This window comes from Rhinolophus sinicus, linkage group LG15, assembly GCF_036562045.2.
Source record: "Rhinolophus sinicus isolate RSC01 linkage group LG15, ASM3656204v1, whole genome shotgun sequence".
Lineage (NCBI taxonomy): Eukaryota > Metazoa > Chordata > Mammalia > Chiroptera > Rhinolophidae > Rhinolophus > Rhinolophus sinicus.
In genome coordinates, this window is record NC_133764.1 from 1530827 (window position 1) to 1541339 (window position 10513).

The 10513-nt window shown below is 49.9% G+C and overlaps 1 long non-coding RNA gene across 1 annotated transcript; it reads right to left on the reverse strand.

Annotated features, from left to right (window-relative positions):
• Positions 1-735: 735 nt before the first annotated feature.
• On the reverse strand, positions 736-10296 carry LOC141568997 (uncharacterized). The gene is made up of 2 exons (XR_012492356.1): positions 8589-10296; positions 736-7034 (listed from the first exon to the last, which is right to left on the reverse strand). It is a non-coding gene; the product is annotated as an uncharacterized LOC141568997 (long non-coding RNA).
• Positions 10297-10513: the final 217 nt, after the last annotated feature.

Genomic DNA, 10513 nt, shown 5'->3' on the forward strand with positions numbered 1-10513 from the left:
GCTCAGCAGGCCCTCAGAAGCCAGGAAATGCAGGATTGGATCACTACCACCCCCGAAGGGACCTTCAGTCTGACGTCACCTCTGAGAGTCGCTTGTCCCGAGAGCCACCATCTGTCCTACATCTGTCTGTTCTAGAGCCCAAGTCTTAACCGCTGACCTTCTTTTCTCAAAGCCGAGGTGGGGGGTTCTGTTGTTCCCAGGAGCCCAAGGATATGTCTTAACCCCCAAGCAGACTGTTTCAAACCTTCACTCCACCAGTCACTAGCTGTGTGGTCTTGGGAAAATCAATGAACCTCTCTGAGCCATTGTTTCCACATCCAAAAAATGGGGACAATATTAGTAACTGCCTCTTGGGCTTGCTACGAGGATTAAATGGGATAATATGTGTAAGGTCACATGCCATTTAAGGACAGGGATATGTTCTGAGAAATGCATCGTTAGGCGATTTCATCCTTGGGTGAGCGTCATAATGTGCACTTAACAAACCTACATGGTACGGCCTCTTGCTCCCGGGCTACAGCCTGTACAGCATGTCACTGTACAAAACAATATGAAACTAGATCAAGCACAGAGAAAATGATGCCATCAAGAGGCATGGTGAACAGAAGATGCAGGCGGCTGCTCCTGGCATCACTTGGCATACTGTTTTACAGCAAACTTTTTATAAGTAGAAAAAGCACACTCTAAAACGGTAACAGTACATTATAGTAAATACATAAACCGGTGACACAGGTCCGTTATCATTATTGTCTTATGTACTGTACATAACTGCATGTGCCGTACTTTTATATGACAGGCAGTGCAATAGGGTGTTTACACCAGCATCACCACAAACACGTAATGCGTTGTGCTATGACATTACAATGGCTACGATGTCACTAGGCAATAGGAATTTTTCAGCTCCATTATAATCTTATGGGACCATCGTATATGCAGTCTGTCATTGATTGAAATGTCATTACACAGCACATAACTGTAGTTAGACCTGCAACACACAGTAGGTGTATCACCGTCACCCTCATGACCTGTGGCCCAGGTGCCAGCCTGAGGTGGAGGCTCGTCATCTGCTGGGACCCACACTGCAGGCTCTGAGTGGAGGCGTGTCAGTGTCAGAGCGAAGGGGCAGGCACAGTGGCATGGCTGGAGGAACAGACTGCGTTGGGAGGCCCCAAGGGTCACACAGGTGCAGCTGTAGGTCTGGAACTCAGGACAGCAGGTGGGACTGCAGTAAAGATCTGGGTGCAGCTGGAGGGAGTGACGTCTGGGGGGATGTGCTCCATGCAGACAGGAAGAGCCAATAAAACCTGCTCTGTGCTGTGGAAAGCAGTTTGGCGGCTCCTTGCATTAAAGACAGAATTACCATATGTCTCAGCAATTCTGCTCCTAAGTATATACCCGAAAAGACAGAAAGCAGGTGTTCAGATAGGAACTTGTATACCGCTGTTCACAGCAGCCCTATTCCCAACAGCCAAAAGGTGCAAATGACCCAGATGTCCATCAACAGATGGATGGGAAACCACTAAAATGTGGTCTCTCCACACAATGGAGTATTATTTGGCCATAAAAAAGAATGAAGTCCTGCAACATGCCACAGCAGGGATGAACCTTGGTGACATTATGCTAAGTGAAAAAGGAACAGACACAGAAGGCAAGTGTCTGATTCTATTCATATGAAATATCCAGAACAGGCAAATCCACAGAAATGGAAAGCAAATTGGTGGTTTCCAGGGGCCGGGGGAGGGGAGAATGGAGAACGACTGCAACTGGGTTTGGGGTGATGAAGAAATTCTGGAACCACATAGCGGTGCTGGTCACGCAATACTGTGAATGTACTTAATGCCACTGGATTGTACATTTAAAAGTGGTTAAAATGGTAATATGTTGTGTGTATTTTACCATAACTGAAAAAAAAAATCCACCCAAGTTACACCATCTGGCCATAGACTGAAAGTTTCTGGTCCCCTGTTGCCTCAAAGGCTCCTGGGGGCCGGGGGGACCGGGCTCTTCCTTCAGCCCTGGGAGTCGCGCTGTGGACAGAGAGGCTGGGCCATTTCAAGAGGGTGTTGGCTGCTCCACATCTCCGGTCATCAGCCACCAACCAGCTGTAGGACCATGGTGACTTGGACAACCTCTGGGTTTCAGGTCTTTTCTGTAAAACAGCAGGGTTGGACCAGAGAGATGATCTAAGGACAGTCTGTCTGTTCTTTCTCTGAGAGCTTGAGTGAAACCAGATGTCCTGTCATGACTCGTGGGAGCATCGGAACGGCCAGCTCAGTCTATCCCAGGACCTCTCACCCGGGCTTCCAATGGCTCCAGGGACTGTGGAGCCAGCACCTCCCCCACGCCAGGCTTCCAGAGTCCCTCATTTCCAATCACGGAAAATATCCCAACATTTGAGTCAGGGATTCTTAATATTCTCTGGATCATGGACGTCTTTGAGAATTGGATAAAACTGGTAAGACTGTCCCTAGAAGGGACCCAGAGCAAGGTGATTTACATTCTCTACCTTGTTTAGAGGTTAATGGAAGTGTTGGCATCAGATGGACTCAAGTCCAAATCCTGGCCCTGCTAGAATGTTCTAGGCCTGTGTACATCTCAGGGCTCTCATCTGTGAAATAGGTGTATTAATAGCACCCACCTCAAGGATTAGACCAGGGGTGCCAAAAAATGTATGCAAGTGGACACTTTCGTCAACGTTGCTCAAGCAGTATTTTGCCATAATCAGAAGTGTCTGGACGCTGATGGTAACCACTCTGAGCACCTCTTATAACTGCAGAAGTCAAATGTCACTTGTATTCATCTTTTGTTATCGGTATATATTGAGTATAACAATTTTAACAGTTTTCCTTTCTTAAAATGTGTATACATTTTTTTTGGCACGGTGTGTGTGTGTCTTATTTTTGTCTCTTTGTCAATTTCTGGAAAAAATGGCCTATTTCTTTTTATAGTTTAGCTTGGGTGTTTAACAATTTTGAAACTATGTTATTAGGGGCATAAAACTTCATAACTTTTATTTTGCTGGTAGATTTTCTCTTTTAGCAACAATGTCTCTTTCCCCATTCTTCTATTTAGAGCCTTCTGGGGATCACTTATAGGTCTCTTAAAGACAGGATTTTATTTTTTGTTTGTGGAAATTTTCTCCTGAATAGGTGAATTTAACCCTTTCACATTTATTGCAATTATTGAAATGTTTGAACTTATTCCTGATATGTTACTTTTGTTTTCTATTTCCTATACTTTGTTTTTCTTCTCTACTAGAAAGAAAAGTTGGATTTGTTTTGGTTTTATTTTTTCCGTTTTGGTTTTTTCTTCTAATAGTTCATAGTGTACATTCTACTTCTATGTGTACGGAAATTTCCCTTAACATTTTCACACACATACTTAGTCTTATTCTAGCAATACTAAAATTAATCAGAATCTACATTCCCCTCCCACAAGACAAGAGCTGTAGCACACTTTTACTCTCCTCTATTCCGCAAACTCCTAACTCCTTTGTTAATATCTACGATTTTAGTTCCAGATTGTTAAGCAATCAGCACTTACTTGGATTTAATGTTTCATTGGTTCTTTGCTCACCACTGTTTCTTGTATTCCATTTCTTGGATTAAATTTTCTTCTTGTTAGAACATGCCAGTTAATATTTTCAAAACAGATTTTTTTTCAATGCTAAGCATTCTGAGACACAACATACCTTTGGGATATGTTTTCATCCTTACATTTGGCTAGGTGTAGAATTCTGTGTTTAAAATCATTTTCCCTCAGGATTTGAAGTACTTCAATTTCTTCCTACTTCTAGTATTACCTTCTTTTGCAAGTCGTCTGGATTTTGTCGGTAATATTTTGAACTTTTTATCCCGTGTTCTAAAATTTCAACACTGTACAATAGTGCATCTCTTTTCATGCATCTTGGCTGGCACTGGTGGTCTCTTTTAATCAGAATTCTGGGACGTTTTCCAGCTCAGCTCTGAAAAATCTCTCCCCTGCATTCTTTCTCCTCGTAGACTAGGAAACAAACTTTTGTCCTCCACGTCCCTTTTGATTTTGTACTTTCCATCTCTTTGTCCTTTTGTGCTGCATTTGATGACTCATCAGCTTAATCTTCCAAATCATTTATTTGCTCTTCAGCTATGTCTATTCTGCTATTCAGCCCTTTTATTATTTCTCCCCCAAGGGCCAGATTTTGATTTTCCAAATTCTCTAGTTGCTCTTTTTGAGGATCCAATATTCTATGACATCTAAGGACATTGATCAAACATGTTCTAAAGTCTTGCTCGGATTACACTAACTCCCTCTCCTTGGGTGTCAATTCTCTCCTTTAGGAGTTTGATGGCCATCAGTCACGGGCTCCCTTGGTAGCTGAGGTTCATTTAGCTGCAAGTATCCAATCCGTTTCCCACTTTCCCCTGCCTGCCTCCCTCATTAGGGGGGAGTAGATGGCACCAATAGACAAGCCCGTGTCCTGTGCTTGGGGCTCTCCCTTCTCTATGGGTGTCACTAGCCTTCCTGGACACGACAGCTGTAGCTCCCTCACTCATCCCTCCCACACCCCAAAACACAGAAACCTGCGTTCTCTGCGTGGCCCAGGTGTGTGTGTGTGTGTGTGTGTGCGTGCGCACGTGTGTGTGCACACGTGGATGTGGTATGGAAGAGGGTTCAACTCACCTGGCAGCTCCTTATTGAGGTACCTGAACAATTACCCACGCTGAGTCCCTGGCCCCACCCCTCCAGGCCTCCCTTCCCTGTCACGTTTCGCAAGAGCTACTGCCTCCCACAACTCTCTCCTTCCATCCTGCCCAGCTGCCTTCCACCTTTAAGGCACAGTCCCTGGTCACGAGCAGCACCATTTTTGTCAATGCGGTTGGGCCTGGGGACAGTGAGGGAGGCTTCAGTGCAAGCCAGCGTCCCACCTGACACCCGTTTTGGTGCCTCTGGGCTTCTTCGTTTTTGCAGCCTCACGGCGGCTTTGAAGCACAAAAAAGTCTTGGGACTCAAATAGAGCCCAGGCTCCACTTTCTCAGTTTCAATTTTCACAAAATTAAAATGAGCTTATCTTTACCTCACCTCCTAGTCACGTGGGAATATTATTACATAATCAAGGGTCTGGCACATGCTCAATAAATGTAGGGTCCTTCCCCTTTTCTCCCATTCTCCGTCCATTCACTTAGCTGGGAAGAGCCTGCCCGGGACGTCTGAGCATGGAGTTAGCAGGCCAGGCAGTTAGTGCTGAGGAGGTCGGGAAGGGAGATGGCCTGGGGCTGGGGCAACCTGGGAGAACTCTCTGGAAGACAGAGGCAAGCAGGGGTGAGCTATGCGGAGAGGAAACGGGGGACTGCCGGCTGGGGTGGGCTGGGCAGAGGAACAGGGCAGTGGAGTGTGGGGACTGTCGAAGCAAACAATAAACAGTACGATAGTATGTCTTGTTTAAGGTCAGAGGTCGGGGACTAAAATGTCACCAGGGTTCAGGAAGTAACACGAACGCATGAACAGGCCTGCGCCATGGAGGGGTGTGCCAGCAGGCACGCAGGACACCGACCCAAAGGCCCCATTCAGCACTGCCCAAGCAGAACAGCCGTCAGCTGTCTCCCGGCCAGACTCCTGGGCGTTTGCAGTGGCAGGATATAAAAGTCCCCCTGAAAAAACACTATCACCTGATAGAATCTGTCTGAGGGCTCCAGTTTGCACCTCTGGTTTGTATGGAGTCCCTTGTGAAGGAGGGGAGACAGGAAGCATGGATGGGACCCCACGGCAATGGCATCTCCATGAGAACAGGGACCCACGGGGCTTTCAGTGCCTGCCTTCTCCCCTAGCCAGGCCCACCAACTACAGCCCCTCTGGGTCTGTCCCTGGAGCCCGAAGTGCCCACACACATTCTGTCGTTTAGCTGGGGGTTAAGGCTAATGTGGTTCACCCATTAACTCAGCAATGAGTAGCCGTGGCCCAAGCCCTGCCCACAGGAGTTTCCAGAATGTACAGGGGGTCAGAGATGCTAGCGGTTGGGACCACCAGTATGGGACCAGAACACAAGGCCAGTCTGGTCCAGGAGGGTGACTATGGGCTCCAGGGCTCCAGGGCCCCAGGGAGGCGGCTAGCAGCCAGAACTGGTCCTCTGCTGTCATCCTGTGGCCATACATGTGAACTGCAGCTCCCACCGCGCAGCCTGCATCACCGTTACCGGTCTTTTCACCAAGTGCGGCCTGGGAGGGTCAGAACAATGTTTGCATCACAGGCTGCGTCTCAGCCCCACTTGTCTCCCAGCTTCTACATTTTGAACCCCCTGACCACTTCTGGCCCCCTTTAGGTTTCATCCTGTGCACCCAAACCAGTTTTGCTGAATCTAATCAAAGATTTTAAAATTTTGTTGCATCCAAATTGCCAACAGGGCCTAGGTGTTCACTAGACAGGTAATCTGGCCCCTATTTCTATCCTTCAGAGTCATTTCATCACAACCCCACCTAGCCTTTTGAGGACTGCTGCTTTGTGATTCAGGCCGGCCTCTACCTCTGCAAGGCCCAGCCCCAAAGCCTGGGCAGCTCTGGACAAAAAACCCCTGCAAATGCAGTTGCTGCCACAGACCAGCCCTGATTCCTGGGATGGCACAGGGCTTGGGGAGACAGCAACCTGACTCCCCACCAGGAGGTCAGAGGTCGGGGTTGGTGCAGAAAGAACACCCTCTGGCAATGGAAGCAAACAGCATGTGCAGCCACAGGTAAGACGCATTCAAGGAACTGCAAGGAGACCAGGGCGTCTGAGGGCTGGGAGCGGGGCAGGTCGTGAAGGACCCTCCTGCGTGCGTGCTGAGAAGTCTCCGTATCATCTTCAGTGCAACAGGGAGCCAGGGACGGGTTAGGTACAGGCCAGGGCCAGCCTGGGACCTGCACAAACTCCCAACTCAGAAGTAAAATGACTTCTCCTCAGGACAACTTCAGATCTTGAGGCTGGTGGGTGTTTGAGGTTTGTGGCTGGAGACAAGGTGTTGTGCTGGCCAGGCAGGCTGGGTGTGCATCATCAGCCTGGCTGACACCTGTCACGGCAGCCTGGGAAGAGGGGCAGAAAGCTGGTCCAGGAGCGCCAGAGGGAGCTTAGGGAACTCGGTCTTCCCTCCTCCCCTGCCGTTGCCTGTGCCCTCACCAATCACCAGCACGCCCCCTCCCCTGTCCCTCTGCCTCTATCAGCGGCACACTGCCTTTCAAGTGGGCTGTGCTGCCACCTGGCGGCCAGACCTGGACAGGAGCCCCTGGCTCCCATCAGACCTTGCAAAGCCCACGCTCCTCCCCGATGCAGTGCTGACGAGCCCACCACCATGTCTCACAGAGCAAGTCAGTTTCTTCCACTGCGCAGCAAGGTTCTGAACTAAATAAACGACTTCGTTTCCTGCAACCCTTTCTCATGGAAGCTGATCAATTCTGGAAACAGGCAAGGTCACGCAGCAAGCCGTGGCAGACGTGGGCCCCACTCCAGCTCCCTGTTCTGAGTCCCTCCCCACTGCCCCGCTGCCTTCTGGATCTTCCCTGTAGGCTTTGGGAGCTGAGTTCCAAACCCAGCCCTGCTTGCTGGTGGCCTGGGGCTTGTCAGTGTACCGCTCTGAGCCCTGGCTTTCTGCAGAATGTGGGAAAGACCAGGTATGTGTTTATTAACTAGAACTGGTCACTAATAACTTATCACTACAGTATTTTTTCTTAAATTTCCAATTAAAACTGAGTCTCTTTCCACCTAAAATGGTCATCTTTGGTCTCTAACCCAGGCTCTATTACGTTGGCGCAAAAGTAATTGCGGTTTTTGCAATTATTTTTAACTTTTTGAACTGCAATTACTTTTGCACCAACCTAGTAGACTCACTTAGCTCAGAGTCTCCACTCCCTGGAGGGGCTGATATCCCCTCACTCTCCCTCGTTTTTGTCCCTGCCAAGGGGACATCTGCATCCAGGAGGCGGCTTCTGCTTGGTGCACTGGTCACATGGCCCAGTTTTGGGTGTGGGGTGGGGTGGGGGTGGGCAGGAGCAGCCTCTGCCCTACCTGCTTTCACTGGTGAGCTTCTGCAGCAGGGGTAACGGACGAGGTCTGCTCTCAGCCCAGCCAGATCGGGCCGCCCCCGCAGCCCTCGGCCCTAGGGTCGTTCTGCCCCTCCTTGGTGGCCACCTCCTGAGCTCCTGGCCAGTGTCCTCACCCATCTCCACAGGCTGCAGGGCCTCTGAATCCTTTCCTTTCGGTGCCAGCGGGAGAGGCGGGGTCTTGGGGCATACCCCCTCATGCTCACGGCTCCCCTGCTGTGGAGTGGCCTCCTCCTGGGGACCTACCCACGCCATTCTCTTCTTCCTCAGCCCACAGGCTTCCTGCTCTAGGTGGCATCTGCCCTATACCGTTCCTTGGCGGTGCTGAGACTTATTGTCTGAATGGCAGGAGTGCAGGGGAGGACAGTGGCAAATTGGGGGGAACAGGGAGCATTTACAGAGCATCGTGGTCTGCATGACACACGTCCTCCCTATACCTGGCCCACAGGGAATCAGCGAGCGTCCCTCCTCCCATTCCCTCCTAGGGATGCCATGCCAGCCAGACCTCTGGTTTCTAGGAATCACCCAACGGTTTCCTACCTTTGCCTGCTTCTGCTGGAGGCTGGGAGCCTGAACAGCCACTTTCAGATGGAGGCCCATCCCGGCCGAGCGAGGCTGCTTTCCCCATGGACACCTGAGCGGTCAGGATTGTGTGGAGGTCACAAGCGTAAGCCCCCAGGCGTGGCTATCCAGCTAAAATCCTGGCACCACTGACCTGCATGCCCTCGGTCAGGTCCCGACCCTGCCAGGCAAACAGACTCACTGGTTAAGTGGGAGCGACCACAAGAGCGTGGTTATGAGGCCTGTAAATTGCTCATCGGTGTCCAGAACACTGTAAGTGAGAAGAAAATGGTTGTTATTGTTGTGATATTGGAATGGCTCTCAACTGGGAAACCCTAAGCCAGAAAAGTGAAGAAGCTATACGAAGTCTTTCTGCCTAAAACCGCTGGCTAAGCTGGAGGCCACCACCACTCCTTCCAGGGGCTCCAGTCCTGAAGCCCTGAATATTTCCAGTATTTTCACAGGGCAAGTCTTCACTTTCGACAAGAGCTAAGGCATTTTGACGCCAGCCAGTGAAGACGACGAGGGACCAAGCTGACATGTCACTTCATCTTGGGGCAGGACAAGACGGCTGTCCTACTGGGAGGTGACTTCCTTTTCTGTGGTGCATTAAACGGTTCTGAAGCAAAACATATGCTTCTCAAGCTTTGAAGAAAGTCACCTTCATTTCAATTGGGTGTACCCTGTTTGACAAAAAGAAAGTCAAAGATCTGTGGCCCGACCAGCCTCATGGGCTCTTTCAGGCATCCCTCCCTTCCCAGCATGAGGGCAGTGCGGCCCACAGTGCAGTGCCCGGGGGCAGAACTCACCTCCCACCTCCCGCCTTTCCTCTGGCTGCCGGTCCTGCTGCCTTCTTCCCTCCTAGGTCCTCAGCAGCCCCGTCCTGCCCCGGGGCCTCTGCACGGCCTTCCCTCAGCCAGGAGGGCTCTCCCTCCTTTCCCCAGGCCTCAGTCCAGGCCATCCACGGGGAGGGCCGTCCTGGACCCCACTCTGCCTGCTCCCAGTCCCTGGACGTCCTTGGCTCTCCTCATAATTAGTGATTGACCGCTTGCCTGCTGCGCCGCATTCTGAAGCATCTTCACCCCCTGTGGGGGCAGAGCCTCAGAAAGTAGTTTCCAGGCTCTCGGCCTCACATAGACAGGTGCTGGCTCAGGTAGTAAATGGCCATCAACTGTGATTGGATGGCCATCAGCTGTGGCTAGTTGGCCGTCAGCTGTAACCAGTGAGCCATTGGCCACAATATAACTGCTGTGGCTATGCTAGCAGAGAAAAAAAAAAGATGGGGGCTAGCAGGAAGATGGCGGCTGGGCTGGCAAGTGTGGATGGCGGTTTGCGGACAGTGTGGATCCAGCCTCTAGTGAGAGTATAGTGCCGCCAGAGAGAATATAGTGGTATGACTCCCCTACCTATGGCTCCGTGGGTGTTCCTTTTTGGCCTCACCATATCCTGCGTTATGTGGGGAGCGGGAGCAGAGACCCCATCGGACTCCCCGCACGACACCCCCGCAATTATTGTTTTCTCCTTTAAATTATACGCAGCTGAAATGGCTGCTACCTCAGGGTGAGTGATTCGAGCTGAGCAGAGAACATCATACCGTTTCCCCGAAATTAAGACCTAGCCAGACAATCAGCTCTAATGCGTCTTTGGGAGCAAAAAATAATATAAGACCTGGTCTTATTTTACTATAAGACCGGGTCTTGTTTTACTATAAGACGAGGTATATAATATAATATAATATAATATAATATAATATAATATAATATAATATAATATAATATAATATAATATAATACCGGGTCTTCTACTAATTTTTGCTCCAAAAGACGCATTAGAGCTGATTGGCTAGGTCTTATTTTCGGAGAAACAGGGAAGCATCAGAGTTTCTAGACTGGCTTGTAAAACTT